Source organism: Psammomys obesus, unplaced genomic scaffold (genome assembly GCF_907164565.1).
Source record: "Psammomys obesus unplaced genomic scaffold, mPsaObe1.curated_primary_1811, whole genome shotgun sequence".
NCBI classification, from domain to species: Eukaryota; Metazoa; Chordata; class Mammalia; order Rodentia; family Muridae; genus Psammomys; species Psammomys obesus.
Genome location: NW_026596162.1, coordinates 9,285,909 through 9,306,594, shown reverse-complemented (window position 1 = coordinate 9,306,594; position 20,686 = coordinate 9,285,909).

Sequence of the window (20,686 nt, the reverse complement as noted above, 5' to 3'; positions counted from 1 at the left end):
AGAGAAGAGAAGAGAAGAGAAGAGAAGAGAAGAGAAGAGAAGAGAAGAGAAGAGAGGAGGAGAGAGAAAAGCACACCTGATTTTCTCACCTATGCACACATACATACTTATATGCTCCTCAACACTCATGTACATCCTCACAAACATGACCACATACACATGTACCAGGCATCTACCAGGAGTCAAGCATTCTAGTAGCTGTGTCATGTTTGATACTAAACAAAGCTGTCCCCTGTTCTCCTGCACCCTTGAGTTCTTTTGGCCGATGGGAATTAGCTCTCAGGAGACAGAGCCCAGCTAGGTTTCATGGAGAGGAAAAACTGTAATGGAGCATTTGCTGCTCCGCAGTGTGTCTTTGACTACCTCTCGCAGGCAGGTCATCCGCACTTGGGCATTAGTGACCCAGAAAAAGTACCGAAGGTCATGTAAGCCGCGTATTTGAGCATTTGGGATTGCAAGGATTAACCTCTGGGCATTGATACAGACTTTGTTCTTTCTAGGTCAGTTGGATAAAGCAAGCACACAGCCCTGATCCCCTTTGTCCCAGTTAGACCACTATTCTCTATGGCTTTGCCAGGGGTAGTACTCAGCCCTGGCTTAAGGACCAAGACGGAGAACACACAAGCGTGGTACATGGATAAGACAACGCTTGCCAGTGACTGTAGAACAGACAGCGTAAAATAGATAACCCAAATAAGTGAATCATTTTTCAAAAGCGAGAATGCTTGGGCAAGCCCTCCGAACAGCTGTAAGGACCCTGCAAATCTACGGCGATGTTACGGTCAGCGGTCAGCGGCAGTCACTTAGGCTGGGCTCCGTATTACAGCAGCTGCAGAAGTGCTCCTAAATTGATGCTTCCATTTTAACTATTAATAATGTGGAGTCGAGTCCCAACTTCCCTCTGGAGCACCATCTATTCCAAATTAATTTATTAAAAATGCATTTTAGTCATTAGTGCTAGGCAGATTTATGAAAAGCGGATCATCAAGGACCTACAGATGTACAAGCCCCAATTTGTTCAGGACATGAGTTCTATTATTTATCTAGAAGCCTGGTTGCGGGCGTCCATCCTTGTATGCACACTCACTGGAAGTTATTTATTTCTCTTGATCCATTTCCCGTGGTGGAATGGCTTTCCACTAGTATCTGACAGGTAGCGGTTGACACTGGGCTAGATCAACTTCAGTTTAGGCTGACAGTAAGTGAATGTACTGTTCAGATTTTATGTATGTATTTGCTAACTGCTCAGAGAATGCTTAAATTTTCTTATTTTCCAGTGGTGAGCATCTGGGCTTTTAATTTTTTTTGAATACTTTTGTTTTCTTTTTGTAGGTTGTGAGTTGATTTAATCACAGCCGACAATACCAGCTACAAAATACATTTCTAAAGGGAAAATCTTAGTAAGCGCTTAGAATCTTGCATGGGGTTTCTTCATTAACTATTTCATCAATAGACAGTATATTATGTTGATAGAAAAAATAGAGAGGACATGTCCTCAAAGACTCCTTGCTTTCAACCAGCGACCTTAAGGAGAGCTAATAAAGGGCCAGCCCTTCATGGCGGACAAGCATTTTCCTTGAAACGGGGCAATCTGGTGTAGAATTGTGTCTTTGAACACTCATTCTCTAAAATGCACAAGACCACAGGGTTTTGTATTTGAGGTTACTCTTTATCTTAATGCTATTAGTGGGAAAGCAGGAGCTGCAGAATTTTAGACATGGGAAGGATTCACTTCCGGTTCTACGACAGGTAAACTGTTTGTTTAGTTAACCTCAGCTCTGTTTCGGGCTTTACATTAGACACTGCAGAAGCTGGCATCAGTTACCTTCCCAACTGAAGTTTTCCTGATTTAGGCATATGTTGGATGTGTGCCGTGCATGCATGTGTGTGTGTGTGTGAGGTAAGAAGAGACAATGGCCTAAGGAGAGAAGCAGTGCAGATGTGCTAAAGTGCTAGAAACCCTCAGATAGCAGGTGTGTGGTTGGTGGAGGGAGCCTGGGAGGTACATCTTCCATGGTGGTCTACCAGACTTTGGAATCACCCGGATAGTTTCATTTCTAAGAAAGCAGTGGCCTGAGTCTGTCTCAAAATCAATAGGGTGGGATCTCCAGAGCTGGGGGAACAAAGCTGATTTTTTAAAGAGTGTTTTCTGGTTAGCTCTAGTGTAGATATTGTTCATCCTAGTACTTGAGAAGCTGAGGTAGGAAGGATTTTTGCCAGTTCGAGGTCAGCCTGGGCCATATGGTAAGTTCTTAGCTACACTATGATGACGCCTTGTCTCACAAGACAAAAATGAAATCAAATGTTTTCTCTCATGTCCTGCTGGTCATGAAAGGTTTCCATCATTTAATCTATTCTACTCAGGTCTTAAGCATTGGTGGGGTGGATTTGTAAGGGCAATTTTCTCTTGAGCTATAACCTGAATTCTGAATGGAGGGCTTTGCAAGCTCCTACGGAGACCATGGACCTGGTTTAGTTCTAGGTTTCTTGCCTACAACTTTCTATGGCAGAACAAAATCTGGAGGGTCACTGTACCCAACCCAAGGCCTGTGTGTTCCTCTTTGGGCAGGGACCTAAGCAATGAGCTTGGGGGAAAGCTTAGACAGCCAGTCACACAGCTAGGTGATGTCTTCTTAAAACATTGCATATTTCACTGGGATGACAAACAGGGTTCACGGTTCACAGCAACTCTGAAGGACCATCTGCAAACGTTTCTCTGTGAACTCAAGGCAAAAGAAGAAAAGCCATGGAAATCAGGTATTTCCTAAAACTGCTCATGTCCAACTTTTAAAACTCTGAGAAAAAGAATCTCCACTCTTCAAAAGTATGCAGAACAGTATTTAATAACACTTTTCCATATCTGTATTTGGAAAGAGAAAAGTCTTCTACCATGGGTCAGTTTTTGAGTTAGTGTTTGATACTCAGGCATCTTGGAAAAGCCAACTACATGTTCTGAAGATAACTCCTTAATTCCCCTCTCATCTTGCTTTTTTTGTTGTTGTTCTGATGTTCACGGATATCCCACTGTTGGTCATTTCTGACTTTTACAAATTGCTTTTTTAAAAATACTATATTAACAAACTTTGATTTCTGTACCATTGGTGTTATTCCCCATGATGGCGTTTGTTGCCCTCCATCAGAACTCAGATGTAGTAGTAAAAATGACTTATGAAAATGTTCACTGGGGGGAACTTGACAATTTATTTCATCCCACCCCCAAATTCACTAAACAGAATTTCAGAGATATTAAATTTTTTTTTTCACACCAACAGGAGGTAGAAAGAGTATTACTCCTCAAATGAGTTTTCCTCTGCAGAGAGTCTTCCTTTGTTCCAATCACAATATTTGATGTCAAAACCTAAGATCTGTGAGTAGAGAAAAGCGTCTCCCTCATGGCTGGGGACTCAATTTATGTGGATATGAATAAGATTTATGACGCGTAATAAACATTTCTAAAATGTGGCAAAAGGGTGAAGATTTAAAGACACTTACTAATTTAGGATGACATTTGGAACATTCACAGTCTTTGGAGCAATCCGTATTTCAGGATCTGATGCAGGTTTCCAGGTGGGATGCCTATGAGGAAATGAAAATCACGTGTGTGCTTTCCTTTCTTTTTGTACACCCCCCCCTTCCCATTTATGGCTACGCAGTAGCTGCCCCATTCATCAGCGTTTAGTGGTGCCTTTATGTTCAGCATCTAGATGTTAAACAAATTAGAATCTTAATATATGAGGTATGACCATGAGGTCTAAAGAGACTTAAAAAAATGCAAGGGGAAAAAAAAGGTTGGCATAACTTTACTATGAATACTCTGTTAGAATTCTACATTTTCTAGAGCTGATTTTGACATAGAACTAGGGTATTTGTATGTGTGGTGGTGGGGGATGGTACCTAGGCTGTTTTTTTTCTCTGACATGGAAAATTATAAAAGAAAACATGGGATGAATTTGGAAAGTTGGTGTTTGGCCAATTTTCACACATGTGGTTCACCAGGCAGTCTTTATTCATCGGCTAATACGGACTTAGGTAAACCCAGATTAGTCTGGGCCCAGCCCTTCCAGCCATATTTGATCTCACCTGGATGTCAGCCCTCAAAGTTGGCCTGGCACTCTCCATTCAAGACCTCTTTTTATTTCCAACACAAAATGGTCTTGTGTTGTTAAATGGTCTCTAATTTTTCTAATAGTAGACAGTAGAGTTTCTTGCTGGTTTTTAGTAAGTGTGCTTTATTCCGCCTCCCTAATTTGCTCCCAGTTGACTCCGGTTGCTTTTACTTGCATAGAAGGGAGGGGCCGGGGCTACCCTGAAAGCCATGTGCTTGAAGTAGCCTTAATGATCTCACGGGGTGTTGTGTGTAATGCAAACCCCAGGTCCCCTCCACTCTGTGTAGATGCCAGTCTCAGTGATTGGCATGTACTCAAGCACTCACGGCTGCTTTGCACTGTGTGGTTTCCTCTCTCCCTTTAACTACCCTGGAGAAGGCAAGCCCAGAACACTGGAGGCCAGATACAACATACCAAGGATCAGGTCACAGACAGTACCTTGTCCCTCTAAGGCCTAGGTTCCTCCAGAGACAGAGTCCATGACAGGCCTTGGGGTGGACCAATCTCTACTGCAACATACACACACACACACACACACACACACACACACACACACACATACACACACAGTTATATAGATGATATAGATATTGATATAATCTTAGCAAAACTGTGGTGCTGAATTATAGTCAGTTTTAGGAAGAGAATTGAACTCATTCTGGGAAGTCCCATAATGTCCAATGGTCCCTATTACAGACAACTATCTTCGCTCTCCTCTCACACTAGCACCCTACACTCCACACATGGAGGATTTCTGAACAGTGGCTCACTTGTTTCCATGAGAAGGCCTTGCTGCAGTGCCACCCAAATCCTGTCACAGGCTCATACACAAATGGAATTTCAGTCAAAGTTACCTCTGGTTCCCATAGTCAACACAGGCAGTATTCAGAACCTGGAAGCAGAAGGAACAAATCAAGTATACATAGCTTACGTCGATGCTGTGTTCATCAGGTCTTCGGAGGGATGCATAGGCTTTGATAAGATTGGATCAGTCATGGGAAGGTAGAACGGGCCCCATGGACGATGGTGTGGAGAGCGAGACAGTGGCTTCTCAGTATAAGAATGTACACGCCTCAGAACAACCCCTGATACGTCCTCAGTCTGGCCCTAAAGACAGGAACTAGGTCTGGGGTGTGGGTCTTTGCATACACTGAAGAAGAATATGGAATCTGATGGCAAAGGTCACGGCAGCAGGGAGAGCAATCGTGCTAGTACGCTTCCACGTTCTTCCTTGTCTTCTTCCATCTCGGGATTACGTTTTCAACATATCAATTCGGGAGGCCATATTTAAACTGCACTGCTGTAGGAACGGATAAATACTCCATGTTGTATCCAGACGATACAATAGTATTCAGCACCCCAAAGAAATGAGCTTTTGGACTGGGAAGATGGAATAAAGCTTTGCACAGCAAGTACGAGGATCTGAGTTTAGATTCCCAGCACCCACATCAAAAGTGCAGATACAGCAGGGCATGCCTAGAGCCCCAAGAGGTGGGGATGTGGAGATAGGAAGGACCTTGGGAGTAGTGGTCAACCAGTCGCTCTGAGTTCGTTCCAGGTTTAGCGAGAAGGTGATAAAGAAGACAGCAGACCTCAGTGTCTAGCCTCCTCACGCATGCACACTAATATTCGTGCTCACACACACACACGTACACATGCACATACATACATGCACGTACACACATACAGAACACACGTAGTACTGAATGCACATTCACGCTCATATACAGACATATACACACATACATCCTATATGCACACTCACATTCATACAGACATACACACACACATGGAGAGAGGGAGGGAAGGAAAGAGGAATGAAGGAAGGGAGAGAAATAAGCGACCAAGTCATAAAAGGACTAGAGCATTTATTTGTGTATTCTGAAGTGAAAGAGGCCAATCTGAAAATGGTACATGCTGTGTGATTCCAACTATATGACATCATTAAAAAAAAAAACAAACGAACCAACCAACCAACCAAACAAACAAAAAACAAACCAGTATAACCATGAAGATAGTAAAACAATCTCTGGTGGCCATAGATTAGTAAGGAGAGGAGAGCAGCAGAACACGGGGTTTTTAGGACAGTGAAGCCACTCAGTATCACATTGGTGGCAAGTACACACCATTATACTTCCCCCGCCCCAATCTATACAAAGTGTAACACCAAGAGGGAACTCTAAACTATGGACAAGCAAGATAATCGTCCACGGGCTCGGGGTCAGCAGCTGAAACAAATGTGCCATTCCGATGGGACAAAGGTGATGGCTGTGACTGTGTGAAACCCCCGGGAGCTCAGGAAACTCTACCTTCTGCTCTGTCGTGTTGTGAACTCCAAACTGCCCTAAAAAATTAAAGCGTTTTTCTTTTAAATTAAAAGGTTCGATCCTGTAGTAGATTTCATTCAGAATGGGACAGTAGATACAGAAGGAAGGGTGGAAGGCTGTGAAACTGCCTCACTGGAATCCCTGTGGAACAAGATACTGGGTGTGCCCTGAGTGTGCCTCCTTCATCCATTAATTGCTTTGGGAAAACCACAAAAGCCTCCTAATTTTTTTTTTACTGATGTCAGAACTCCCCCTTGGAGAAATAAAACCATTGCCACATCGCAGCTAAAGGTGGACTATGGTCCTTGAGGAAATCAATTAGACAGAGCCCAGGAAACAACTTGCCTCTGTTTCACTTGATTGTTCCTTCCCCCAGCGGAGAATAGTTTGTGTGCATGTATGTGTTACGGGGTTTCTCTCCATTTTTCTAATGCAGTCTCCCAGACCAAGCAGCAAGGCTAAATTGGGTGAGGAATGAAGACTTCCTGCTAAATATTTCTTCAAGTACCCATTTCCTTGAGTAGGTTGATGCTAGTCTCTACAGCCCCTGACCTTACAGAGGGCTTGCACACTGCTAAAGGCAGAAGGAATGTAGGCTGAACAAAGTTAAAACAATTCCAAAGAATGAGGTTTCTCTAGAGAATCTGGAAACTCTCAGTAGAATAGTGTCAATCAAAGGACACACACCCTGGGTTGGAGTCACATCTCAGCAGTTGAGATTGTGTACAGCTTTTCTAGAGGGCGAGTTCTGGCGCCAGCACCTACTTCCTGGGTAGCTACCAAATAATTGTAGCCCCCCAGCCCTGAGCTCCAAGAAGCCCTGCATTCATTCATAGAAAAAAAGTTCTAGCAGTCTGGGTCAAATCCCTGGCTTGGCTCATGCGGTCTTCAGCGCTTTGTATTCTGCTATGTATCCACCTGTGAGCACAAGATTCATTCAGTTATTCAGCCCTTGCTTCACTAGATACCTACCCCTGTACTTTCCATGTGACAATCACTGGCTAAGCTCTGGGAGGAATTAGAATAACAAATCAGATGACTTTCTACAATCTCTTCAAGGTATTTTCAGGCCAGGACTTGTGTGTATGTATGTGGCAGGGGGAGGGGCATTGGGATTTGATTTGCCTTTTTTTATTTGTGGAGGTTTAATTTCAGTTATTTGTTCCAATTCCCAATAAAATGCCTCTTGCTTTCATGGTCCTTTCAGGCCCAGAGTTTTGTTTGTTTGTTTGTTTGTTTACCTTGGTTCTCTGTTTGCTTTAGTTTTTTATTGCAGTGTCCAAGACAGTGATTGGTTTTTAGTGGTTGTACATTATTTCTCTGTTGTTATGAACAAAAGGAAGCAGGGTCAGTCACATGGAATAATAAATTCTGGATGAATCAGACCTTAAAAGTGATTCTTTTCTTCCATCTCTTTCAGGGGGTAAAATCTAATGAAAATAGATGAAAGAATTCATGAGGCCGAGGCAGAAGGATTTCTGCAAGTTCAAGGACAGTCTGGGCTACACAGTAGGAACTTGTCTCAAAAGGAGGGATGAGCCCTTTCAGTAGATGCTAAGACTTCCCAGTTCCTTTTTCTCATTTCCTTCAATTTAGAGTTCTAGCTTTGACTCAAAAACATAATAGGGCACCTGAAATCCAATAGGCCAAGAATTTGGTCATAAAAGTTCCCAGAGATGAGTGAGAGATGCCAAAATGACCCAGGCCTAGCCTGGTGTTAGGGCTGAGGGGATGACACTGACCCCTAGAAGAATGAGCAATCCAGTCTCTCCTCCTCCCACTCTGCTCTCTTCTTACTTGCTAAAACAGCCAGAGAAAGGGGCATGCAAGGCCAGATGAGGCTGTCCATGGGGCCAGTCTTCAGGACATACAAGGCTCCTAGTAGGAAAGGTCAAGAAAGTGATTAACTCTGACATTCTTGGTAGTGAATATCCTATTGACATGGCTAAATATAAAAACACAGGAAGGCATTATCTGGGGATGTGCTTTAGGACTGGGCTCCTCCTGACCAGACTAAAAATCAAAATGGAGTCACTCATGGTAAAATTCAAACCTCAGCTAAGCTAACTTTATCTAACATTCTGAGAATTGAGGATTGATTGGCAGTCAGATTTCCCTACAGGCCGGGTTCAAAGGCCATGGTAAGAAAGCTCATTCTACCTTCCCCTTATATGTGCCTACCTTGTCCTTAAATGGTACCTGAGATGGCCTGAGGTCCAGCAGGCGGTCTGCCACTAGTCTGCCACTCTATAACTCCATCCCAGCCTTGTAACGAAAGGAGCTTGGAAAAAAAACAACAAAAAACAATCTGCTCCCGGTTATTTGTTTCTGCTTTCTTCAGCTTTTTTCTACCTATGAAACCAACAAACTCTATGCTGTTCACTTGTTCTCATGTTTATTTTATAGATGAAGTCTTGCCCAAAAGGTGGTTAAGGTCATTCCACTAAGTTGTTGGTATTTTATACTTTTGTACTATTAGTTAATATTAGTATCAGCCAATGAAATTACTGATATCACTATCCCAAGCACTGGTCTTAATTTCTATTGTTGTTACGTCTGGGATTGTTTCATATGGTTTATTATTTGTTTGTGGAGTGTGTGTGTGTGTGTGTGTGTGTGTGTGTGTGTGTGTGTGCATGGTAGCATTTCCCCATTGAGGTTCCTTCTCTCAGATGACTCTAGAATGCATCAAAAACAAAACAAAATAAAACAACCAACCAAAAAACAAAACAAAACAAAACCTAGCATGGTGATTGTCTTACTTGGGGTTTCTGTGGCTGCAATGAAACATAATGACCAAAAGCAACTTGAAAAGAAAAAGATTGCCTTAAAGGAGGGTTGGGATGATGGCTCACTGGGTACAAATGTTTGATGCCCAAGCATGAGGACCTGCGTTCAAATCTCCAGGAGCTACCCCCACAAAAAGCTAGGCATGGCCATGCACAAGCATATTCCACAGTGTTGTGTCAGGTTGCGACACTTCCATATCACTGTTCATCATCAAAATAAATCAGAACAGGAACTCAAACAGGACAGAAACCTGAAGGCAGGAGTTGATGCAGAGGCAAGGAAGGAGTGCTGCTTACTGGATTGCTCCTCATGACTTGCTCAGCCTCTTTTTTATTTAATTTTTTTTTAATATAGAATTTAGGACCACCAGCCCAGGGCTGTAATCACCCACAATGGGCTGGGCTCTTCCCCCATCAATCACTAGTAAGAAAATGCCCTACAGGCTTGCTTGCAGCCTGATCTTATAAAGACATTTTCTTAGTTGAGGCTCCCTCTTCTCAGAAGACTTTGGCCATGTCAAGTTGATGTAAAACTAGCCATCACAGCAATGTATGTGTTCATGTGTGTGCAAGAGGTGTGCAAGCACATGGAGGCCGGAGGAAGTCATCTGTTGTCCAAATCCCCTCTTTATATTTTTGGAGCAGGATCTCTCACTGAACTTGGAGCTAGGCTGGTAGACAACAAGCTTCAGCGATCCTCCTGTCTCAGCCTGACAGAACACTGTGGTAGAGGCTTGCACATAGCCATGCCCAGCTTTTTTTGTGGGTGACTACTGGAGATTTGAACTCGAGTCCTTCTGCTGGCACATCAAGCATTCATACCCAGTGAGCTATCATCCCAGGCCTACTGTGCGCTCCTAAGAGGGGTTGGTGTTTGAAGGATTTGCTGGTGTCACTGTCTTTTCTTAAGCAACTGCTGCCTGGTTTCTGGGGTGACCTGGGCACAGAGTGCCCAAGATGTAATGCAGATTTGGAACCCACAGTCTGGAGTTTATCTCCCATCATCAGGCTTCTCCTTTACCATGGAAAGGACAGAAGAGCTGGAACTCCTAAGCAGAGCTCCAAGTATTGTTTTCCCGGAACAGCACAACTATGCAGAATGAACAAATACAACAAGACCCTAAAAAGAACGAAATGTTAGTAATACTCACCAGCTCTGAGTTAACAAGCAGATCGTGCTGTGGCTACCCTGTTAAAAAATCCGCTGATCATTTTCACAACTTAGTTATTCTCGGTGCCTGCTTCCTCTCCAGGGATAAAAGAACTTTAGCATCTTTTCTCTTTACACATTGCCCATTCTCTCACACAGAGATATTTAAAGAGCTGCCTTCGGAGAAAAACATAGAGCTAACTAATTTCCTATAGACTTTTAAAATGTTTTGTTCATCTCGATGTGTATATTCCTGCTCTAATTGAAATTCCTAAATAGTCACTTTCTGAACTGTCAAAATTGTAAAGCTGTTGATGGGTGCAGCTCTGAGGTTTCCATGGTAACTACTTTCATTCCCTAGGAGACGCTGGTCTGCTGTTGCTACCGCTGAACTGGCTCAAATCTTAAAAATTTGGTGGTACTGAAGAGTGTGCAAGCATGTCCGGAAAGTTTAGCTTTATTTTTAAGGGCTGGCACCAAGTGTGGTTGTATCAGGGCTCAGACTGAGTTAGCTCTGTCCCACAACCTGAAGTTCTTCATTGTGTCAATGATAGAATATTTGACAACCATCCTATTTGGACAGTGATCATGCATATTAATAATTCCCAAATAACATTACTGCCATTCACTTTGGCTGCACTAAAAGGCGAGTCAGGATGACAGAATCGTAGTTCATTCATGGGTCAGCAAAATGTTCCTAGGGCAATTAGGTATACAGACCATTGCACAAGTCTACTCTCTCTCTCTCTCTCTCCTTTCTCCTATATTTGTGTGTGTGTATGTGTGTGTGTGTGTGTGTGTGTGTGTGTGTGTAAAATTTTTCTCTTTCTGTCTCTTGGCCAAAGAAACAAGAGACACTGGAAGTTAAAAATATCCTGTCTTGTTGACATTCTCCTTGTCTGTTGGAATATAGTGCATTTCTAAGGTCTCCCCTGTTCAACTCTTATTGGGAACGTTGCATTAAAAATCAATCATTTCTTGATCAGTGGCTTTCCTGGTGAGTGGTTGAAAAATTATTCAGAGGGAGGGAATTCAGTTCTCTCTCTCACTCTCTGTCTCATCCAGGAAACTCAAGTTTCTTCTAATTACATGCTGAGGATCATTTAAACAGGGTGGTCCATTTTAAAGCATCACATTTAAAGCTGTTTTGCACGAAATGAGTTTGCTTTTACATGACTTTGGCTGGCTCAAGAATCCATCACCACATGCAAATGTGGTGATAAATAAAGCTTTGGCTGCATTGTGGATGGGGAGCATTTCAGAAACTGATGTTAGCGCTGTCTGCTAAGTGAAATGGCAGCCTCTTGAACACTCCTTATATTTAAACATTTAAATGTATGCCACCGAATCCAACGCGTCCATTTGATGTGTGTCAATTCATGAGTAACACGAAATAGCAAGAGGAGGTGTGAGTTTTCCCTCACACGTTAACACTGCTGAAAAATGCATGGGAGAGATGAGGCTGTTGGGAGAAGAACACAGGCAAGTGGCTCCCCAGGCTTATGCAAGGAGTCATTTGGAAGTCACTGGCAGGGGAGGGTGTGGGTGGCTGTGAGCCAGTTACACTGCATCTCTTTGGAGGTCTTTGTTGCTACTCTTAGTCTTGCTTCTTAGTGGAAGACAGACACCAGGAAAAAGAAGGTTTCGCCGGTAAGAGTAGCAACAACGTGCTGGGCTTCTAAACCAAACTTTCCAGACTCCAAACCAAACAGGGTTGCTGCCGGAGTTGTTGATAGCTACTTGTTACAACGTCACTGCTCTTGGACAGTTGTAGTTGGCAATGACAATTCTCCTAAGTTGCCTTCAACTCAGAAAACTGCAACACATCGGTGACACATACTTTTAGTTGTCTACCTGACTCCAGTCTTTCTTTTCATTTAGCAACTTAGGGAAGCTGAGTAAGTAGCTTCCGTAATAATAAATTACCCTGGATACACAGGTGACCCAGTTCGTGACTTCCAGGTATAGCCATATGGCTGGGTTCTCAGTGGAAAACGAAAGGGCAGTGGATTGCTTTTAGACTTGGTGAAAAATATTGAGCAAGAGCTCCTCTGGGGACCTTTCCATCTTCCAGAGACACAAAACCCAGCAAAGTGCTTAAGAAGGAAGCCTGCATCCCTGAAAAGCTAGATCTCCTGATCTATCCTGTCAGCCAGGTTCCCAGCTCTTGAATGTGTTGAGAGTGTACATTTCTTCCTTTAAATTTTTTTCACTTTTTTTTTTCTTTTTTGGAAATACTGCTATACCTTTGGATCTTTGGATGGATATAAAGTCCTAAATAACATAGGCACTGAAAATGGTGATTGTAATTAGAACAAATATCTGCTTTTATAAGGAAATCCTTACCTAAATGTTTAGGGGAGGTATGTTTTCTTCTTTTAAAAATAAGTGTGTGTGTGTGTGTGTGTGTGTGTGTGTGTGTGTGTGTGTGTTTTCATGAGCAGTGAGCCAGAAGCGTTAGTTACAGACAATTGTGAGCTACCCAATGTGAGTGTTAGGAACAAAACAAAACATAGGTGAGTGATCAGGGAGAGCAGTACATGCTCTTAACCACTAAGCCAGCTCTCTGCCCCATAAGCAAGTTTCCTTACTTTATAGTCTCTGTGTTAGACTCACAAAATAAGCAAAGCAGAGGACTCAGAAGACTGTGACAGGAAGACATACAGAAGAAACGCCAGCGACCACTGCCCAAGTGAGTCTGGTCCACTACTGTAGTTTTTAAGACAGGATATGTGCCTCTCGCTTAGTTTTTAAAATATTGAATCCGACTTTAACGTTCTGTGTATAATAGAATTCTGCCCAACTGAGATGTGTGTGAGATTATTTGGTGAGGTTTTGTCACCCAAGCACTACCTTCTCAGAGAGCTATCTGAGCATGTAGCAAACTGTTTTGAACTACAACAGTTTGTTAGTTGTCATGATGCTAGGAAGTAGCTGGCTTAGCTGGGAGGCTCTTCTGCTACAAGGGGACAGCCATCTCCAATGAGCCAGGACCTGGAGTATCCAAAATGGCTTCTCTACCATCACTGCCTTCCTGAATGTTGAACCTGTTTATCCAATCACCTGAGCACTGTAAAAGTTGGCTGCCTCTATCTCTCTTAACATTTGGACATAGACATTGGGAATGTCACTTTTATTTGTTAAAAAAAAAAAAAGAAAGAAAAGTCATATTCAAGAGATGACAGAGATCTACCTCTCAACAGAGCAGCCTGTATTTATGAAGGAGAAAGGCACTGACCACACTTCCAGTCTACCTACAGGGCAATGCAGAATATAGGGCAACGAAGACTATTTCTGTTCTTTATATCCGCTTCCTAGAACAAAGCTTCAAAAACTCTTGGATCTTTCAGAGTGGCACATGTCTAATGTCTTTTGTTGTTTATAACAAGCCCCTTTCTACCATAGCTGAGCGTATGCTAATGAAGTGACTCATTATACAGAGCTCTCAGACGGCATCAGGGTAATCCCACCGCTTCCCCCCCCCCAAAAAAAAAAAAAAAAAAAAACAACCACAGGATCAGAAGTTTGGAATTTCAGCCCCGCCTCTCCATGTCCTGACACGGGAGAAGGACTGGAGGTTGTTGAATTCAATTCTAATAACCTGTGAGTAAATCAATTGTGCCTACATAATGAAACCTTGATGCAAGCTCCTGAGACACAGAGGCCCGGGTAGGTTTCTGGCTGTGGCACACACATCCTTGTACCAGAAAACATTCCTGGATTCCATGAAGAGCTTGACACACCAAGCTTCCAGACCCCAAGATCTCACTCTATGAAACGCTTCAGCTGGTTATTAGTTTGCATGCTTTTTAATTAGATAATAGCAGCAAGACGGCGAGAGAGCTAGTCCTATGGGGGAAAGGTACTGACAACTATGCCTGAAGACCCAAGTTCAATCCCCAGGAACCACATAGTAGAAGGAGCAAACTGACTCCTGAAAGTTGTCCCAGACCTCCATGTGTGTGCTGTGACATACACATGTCCACCCACACGCATACGCACACAAGCACACAAATAAATGCATAAATAGAGAGGAACAGTGAGAATAGCTTTTTCTTGGGTTATATGAGTCCCTCTATTGACTCATTGAATTGTTGAGAGTTGGCAGAGCCTTCAAAATTGCCATCATGCCATCCAAAGGTGCTATTTGGAATATGGCTGTTGAACTGTGAGATGGAAGCTGACTCTAGTTTACTGGCATCAGCATGGAATTATAGGATACCCAGTTGGGCAGACAACTACCTGTAACATCAGCTGGAGGGGCCCAAGTTAAGTGGTTTCTATGTGAATTGCCTCTGTGCCTCTTGCAAAGATATCATTTTCTCATCAGTTAATGCTGGCATGTATATTCATGGTTAATAAGCAGCTAAGACGTGTAGGAAAGGCGTGTTATAAACTGAAGAACACAAAGCAAGTATTAGCCATAATTATGCACCCGTCTCTAATGCATAGTCAAATACCTCAAAGCATGAGCACTCGGTGGCTAGAGTCTTACCCGTGATGCCAGCCAAGTGAGAGGAGTAATGAATGCAGATTCCCAAGCTAAAGATAGAAATTTCATTCTCTATGTCTTCTGTGTGCATGTCTGGGATTCTTTTCTCCAATGAAAAAAAAATTTTTTTTCCATTCAGTCTCAGGCAAAGACTTGGCAATTTCTTCTGTTGAATCATCTTTCAATGGCGCTATTCCACACCAGCAGAAAGAATTATGTGAGGCCACAGCCTTGGCTGGCCTGCACTCAAAGAAAACATGCAACCCCGAATTCCATGTGGTGTTTGAACTGGCCCTCAAATCCTGCATTTTGTCAGCCCTGGAAGCTAAGTGAAGTTTGAATCCCATCAGAATGCTGTGGGGGTATCTGTCACGAGCCAGCAGAAAGGGGCAGTGCTAACCATCTGACGGCACAAGGTCTTCCCCCAGGAGTCTGCCATGCCCACTCATGAAGTGGAACATGAGCCTGGACCATTTTTAATAGTTCGAGCATCTGGCTATTGTTTTCCAGGGTCTACTTTGCACCAGAGGAAAAAAGGTGAAGAGATGAGATGTCACAGACAGCAAAGCAACCCTGTAAAACTATGGTGTGGACAAACGGTATCCCCAAAGCCATGGGGAAAACACCCATCAACTTAACTCAAATGTACAGGGAGTACATTCTACCAACATGGAGTCATGGCACACAGTCTCCACACGTGTCTTCAAATGCTGTATGTACACATATAAACACAGATCAGGATGCATACACAGATCACACTTGGCATGATTTCTATGAAGTTCTGACAAAGGAAAACGAAGAAGCGCTTCAGAAAATGACATTCTCAGGCTGGGTTTGGTGGCACATAATTGCGAATCCCAGCATTCGGTAGGCCAAAGCAGGAGGCTTAGGAGATCCAGGCCAGCCTGGCCTATATAGTGACACACCATTTGAGCAACAACAGCAGTAATAATAATAATAATAATAACAACAACAACAACAACTAGCTAAAGGCTTACCATCACAGACAGGTGTGTGCAAGGAAACCTTTTCTCTCTTATTAAATGACCTCATCTCTTCACGCAGCCTCGAAAAAGAAGCTTTTGTCACCATCACAAGACTTATAAAAATGAGACAGGGTGGTATAAGTTATTTTGGCCCACAGGCTTCAAGTGGAGTTGTATATTTCCCTAAGGAGGCAAAAATAGAACATTTATTAAATGGTGAGTTATTCGAAAACCAGCACAGGCCCCAGTTGTCTTTCAAAAGCTCTGATTTACTGCATACTTCTCCCTTGAGAAAGGCCTTTTTTAAATGTTCATTTCCATTTTAAGAGACTCTGGGTTTTGATCTGGTGGGAGTATTCCCTCTCTTTCCCTGACTGGGGCTCTTCAGAATTGTGGCCTTGCTCTCAGAGCCTGTAAGCTTTTCGTGGCCCGCACCTGGCATCTGAGCATTAACTCCTGCAAATACGTTGTCACACTAGCTAATTTGGAGGTCAGGACCAGTGTTCCTCCACCAGGTGACATCTTCACACCCCAGTGAGAAGCCTGCTACAGTAGCTAAGAGAGAGATTCCATGTGCTAATACCCCAAAAGTTGTAGCAAGTCTTTCTTTTAATGTTAATCCAAGCCTTCCTAATAAATTTAATCTTGTTGCTGAAGTAAGATTACAGTCATGGAAATCTTAGAATGTCTTTTGCATCAGAAATTACCCTCGCCTATTTTTACTTTGTTCGGGTAACACTGGCATGTGTGGGGAGCCAGCTAGCTAGAGCTGTTGTGTTCTAGACTAGCTGAAAGGCAAAGGTTAGCTTCAGCCACTTTTAATATCAAACCTGGGGGATGGGAAGATGGCTTTTTAGGGAAACTGCTTGCGATGCAAGCACAAGAGCCCGAGTTCCGGTTCTCAGCACCCTGTGAAAACCCGGAGAGGTGATGAGTCTGGAACCCCAGTACTGGGGGTAGTGACAAAGGCATCGTTAGCATTCACCAGCCAGGTCCAGTGAAAGCCCCGCCTCAGGAAAGGACTTGACACCCCCACACGTACCTACACACATGCCTATACATGCGTACACCTCTCACATACACAACACATCAAATCTGCTGTCCTGTTTTGCTTCTACTTTGCACTGATCTTCCTCTGGCCCCACCATGCTCTTAGAGCAAAACTTGCTCTGTAGGGACAAGTACAGGTCCCTGAGATCGACAAACCTAAGGCTAGGATTTAGCTCCAGCATGCCTTAGAACTATGTTTGTAGTTGACTTGACCTTCCACTTAAAGTTTCTGACCACGTTTCCCCTGACACACACATACACACACACACACACACACACACACACACACACACACACACACACACCATTGTGGCTCTATCAGGAGTCCTTTGCAAAAATTTATTTCTGTCTCCTCCTTTCTCTTTCTCCTTTCTTCCTCCCTTCCATTGTTTCTCTTCTACAGCAACACTGAACATTTACATAAGCCAACTGAAGATCCACCTCCCACGGCACACACGTGTGCCGTGAAAGGGTCCCTAGCTGCAGGTGTCTGTCACTCGGTACTGTATCACCAGCTGTTCTATCAGAGCCCGAGTCACATGCTAAGTGGTTTTGGTGAAATAGGATTAGGAGGAGAGCAGGGGCAGAGCGCCATTTACAGCCAGGCTGCCACCACTTTTCACAAGTAAATGACATGGTCAGCCTAAAAAGCCACAAGGCTCCCATTTCCTTGTAGCACGTTTCTTGTGTTTGTCCCATTCTGTGTTCAGTTGATTGCAACAAGCACGCCATTATGTAAGGCATCCCACAGTCCACGTACACTTGCAACTCTGCAGGTAAAATCTGGTCTGAGGTTGTCCCTACTTTGGGGACAAAAAGGGACAACCAGGAAATTTTTATTACTGACTTTCTATGTTAGGGAATAAAAGAAATCCTGTTCCCCGGGAGGAAATGGTTTGTTTTTATTTTATTATCTTATTGTTTTGTCTTTTGTTTTATTTTTATGGCTGCAGGCAATCAGGGGATAAGTGAGTGTTACAACCCTGATGCATCTCTAATTAATAAGATCAATTGCTACTGTATTTTCTTTTACAAACTCATTTAGACACGTCAGGGCTGCAATTATTTTGAGAATGATCCGGCTTTGAGCTCATTCATCTTTCCTCTTCCTCAAGGAGGAAATAAAACTGTCAGCTTGAGTGCCCTTTGAAGTTCGTTTCAGAGCCATGATTGAAAATGAAAAACAAAGCTCTCTAGCCTTGCACCATTTACAGGGTCAAAATTCCTGTCCTCCACTCATGTGTGTCTGTGTGTGTGTGTGTCTGTGTGTCTGTGTTAGTGGGTGAGTGGGTGAGTGGGTGAGTGGGTATTCGTGTGTGAGTGGGCGTGTGTCTGTGTGTGTAATTGTATGCTTTGATTTTTGTCTTTAATAGGGTGACATGTTAGCTTTTGAATCACATGCCCTTGCTCTGTACTTCCAGCTACTTTGAGCCTCAACAACACCAAACTCTGTGCCTCAGAAGCACATGACATTGTCATTGAGCATGTTTGTTAACTTTCGGTTCGAGGCACTTCTCTACGAATGGAACTTACTAAAACCTCAAGGATAGTTCAGGTGGTGACATTTGCCACTATCTTATCGATGGCATTAATTGACATCACCTGATTGAGTGTAGATATCCAGCCTCACCTTTTATTTATGTATCTTTTGAGACAGGCTCTTCCTGGGCAGCCTAGGGTGGCCTGAAATCTGTGAACTTCTTGCCTTGCCTTCCCAAGTGCTAGGAAGACGAAAGGCTATCACATCCTGCCCCCATCGACACTCTTAGGGACCTGTATGTCATCCCTGTAGGCCTGGTAGGGGTTTTTTTTTTTTTTTTCTTGTCTACATAGACAGCTCCATGTGGCTCTCACAAGAAACTGCAGCAAACTGCCTAGTTGCTGGATCCCTCATTCTGAAGTCTCCCACGCATAGAGACGAATACACTTGGTCATCCCAGAGCACCAGAGAGAAGCTTCTAGACCCCCCATCTGAGAAGGGTGAGCCCACTCATTTCAAAAGGAGGTTTAAACCTTTTCTTTGGGATGGCGGAGGCTGGCATGAGGCTCAAAGCGATGGCGCTGAGGCGAAGCTACCATGTCTCCCAGGCCATTCCCTGTGAGTTTCGCCATCCCTGCCCTCTGTCTGATTTGTCTTTAAGGTTTTACCATTATCCCTCTGTTGACAAATGAATGGGGCGGAGCACAGCAAGTGTGCAGTGACTCTCGGAGTCCTCCTAATTCATAATGAACAGGAGAGGTCTGGAGGCTGGAGCCGGCCTTGCATTCAAGGTGATGGTAAATGAGGTGAGGCTGGGGTGCTAACAGGGATTTCTACCCAGGTCCTGTCTAGACCATGGCTTGTTATGGAGGAAAAGCCACAAGGGGAGAGGGGGCTATAGCATCCTGTTCCTTAGAGAGAGACGTCGTTCTCAGGGACCTTTCCAGTCTTAGCTTTCGTCTGGCCCCTCCTGGGGACCGCTGTAAATAACATTAGCCTGTCTTTCAGCGAGCTTCAGGAAGCTTAGAAACTGAACATGGTGTTTGTTGTCTGTGGTAGTACATTAAGCTAGGCACTGTCAAGTCTAATTATTCTCATTAAGGCCTGAAAGTTTTAGAGATTAATTAAGCAGAGAGCAAAAGCTTATGCATAACGGCAATCTTCTCCCTCCCGAAAGGATTAGCCCATCATTCTAGTGGGGTTTTCCAGGAGTCCTGCCCACCACTTGGTGAGATAGCAGAGTGAGAAGCTCATAGAGTATGGATTAGAAATTGCCTGCGTGTCACATGTGCTATTCAGCCATGAAAATAAGCCCCGGCCCTTGTGTCCACAACCCAGAAGGCTCACTAATGAGAACCAGGCAATGGGGCTAATGAGAAATTCAATACATGCGCTCTCTCCTTCCCATTTCCTTTAATTTGCTTTCCACGGGATCCGATGTGAGCAGAAAGACCCGCCTAGGTACTTGTGTTTTCTCCTCCCGCTTCGAGCTTAGGAATGATCTAATGCTGGGTTCTCCTCCAGAGCATGTGGAAAACAGGATCTGGCAGTCGGTTTCGAGTTACTGTGACAAAATACCTGGGATAACCAACTTAATAAGAGAAATGGCTTGCTTTGGCCAGTGCTTTCACCGCACAGTCGGCTGGCCGTGCTTTGGACCTATGGCAGCCCAAGTATATCATGGCAGGAGTGTGGCCAAGGAAGCCAGTCATCTCATGTAGCTAGGAAGCAGAAGCAGGGAGAGGAGAGCCTGGGGTTCTTGAAGAGCATGTTCCCAATGACCTAACTTCACAGTGGGCCATAACTCCTCAAAGTTCTACTGCTTTCCAGGAGACATCTGAGGACCGAGCCCTTAAGCCATGGGCATTTGAGGGATACTCAGCCAACCTACAGCGCAGTGCGTTAGTTACTGTCTCCTGACTGTGACCAGAGAGCTGTACAGAAACACTTCTTAAAAGAAGGAATGATTTTTTTTTTTCATGATTGACCAGCAAGCCACAGTGGTGACAGCTTCGTGGTGGTGCAGGGAGTGCTTGTTACCTTTGGTGTCCCAGGAAGCAGAGAGACTGAGATGGGAAGGAGAAGTCTAGTATAACCTCAGGACTCTTCTGCAAGTGGCCTGCTTCCTCCTTGAGGCCCCGCCTCCTAAAAACACACCACAAATGTCACCATCCTGTGAAGTGAGTGTTTGAACACAGAGGCCTGGACAGGCCTGAGAACATTTCAGATTCAAACTGTCCTAGTGAGGCTTGTTGTTGGTCTTGTTTTTGTTTGTTTGTTTTTCCTGTGATGAAGCATCATGAACA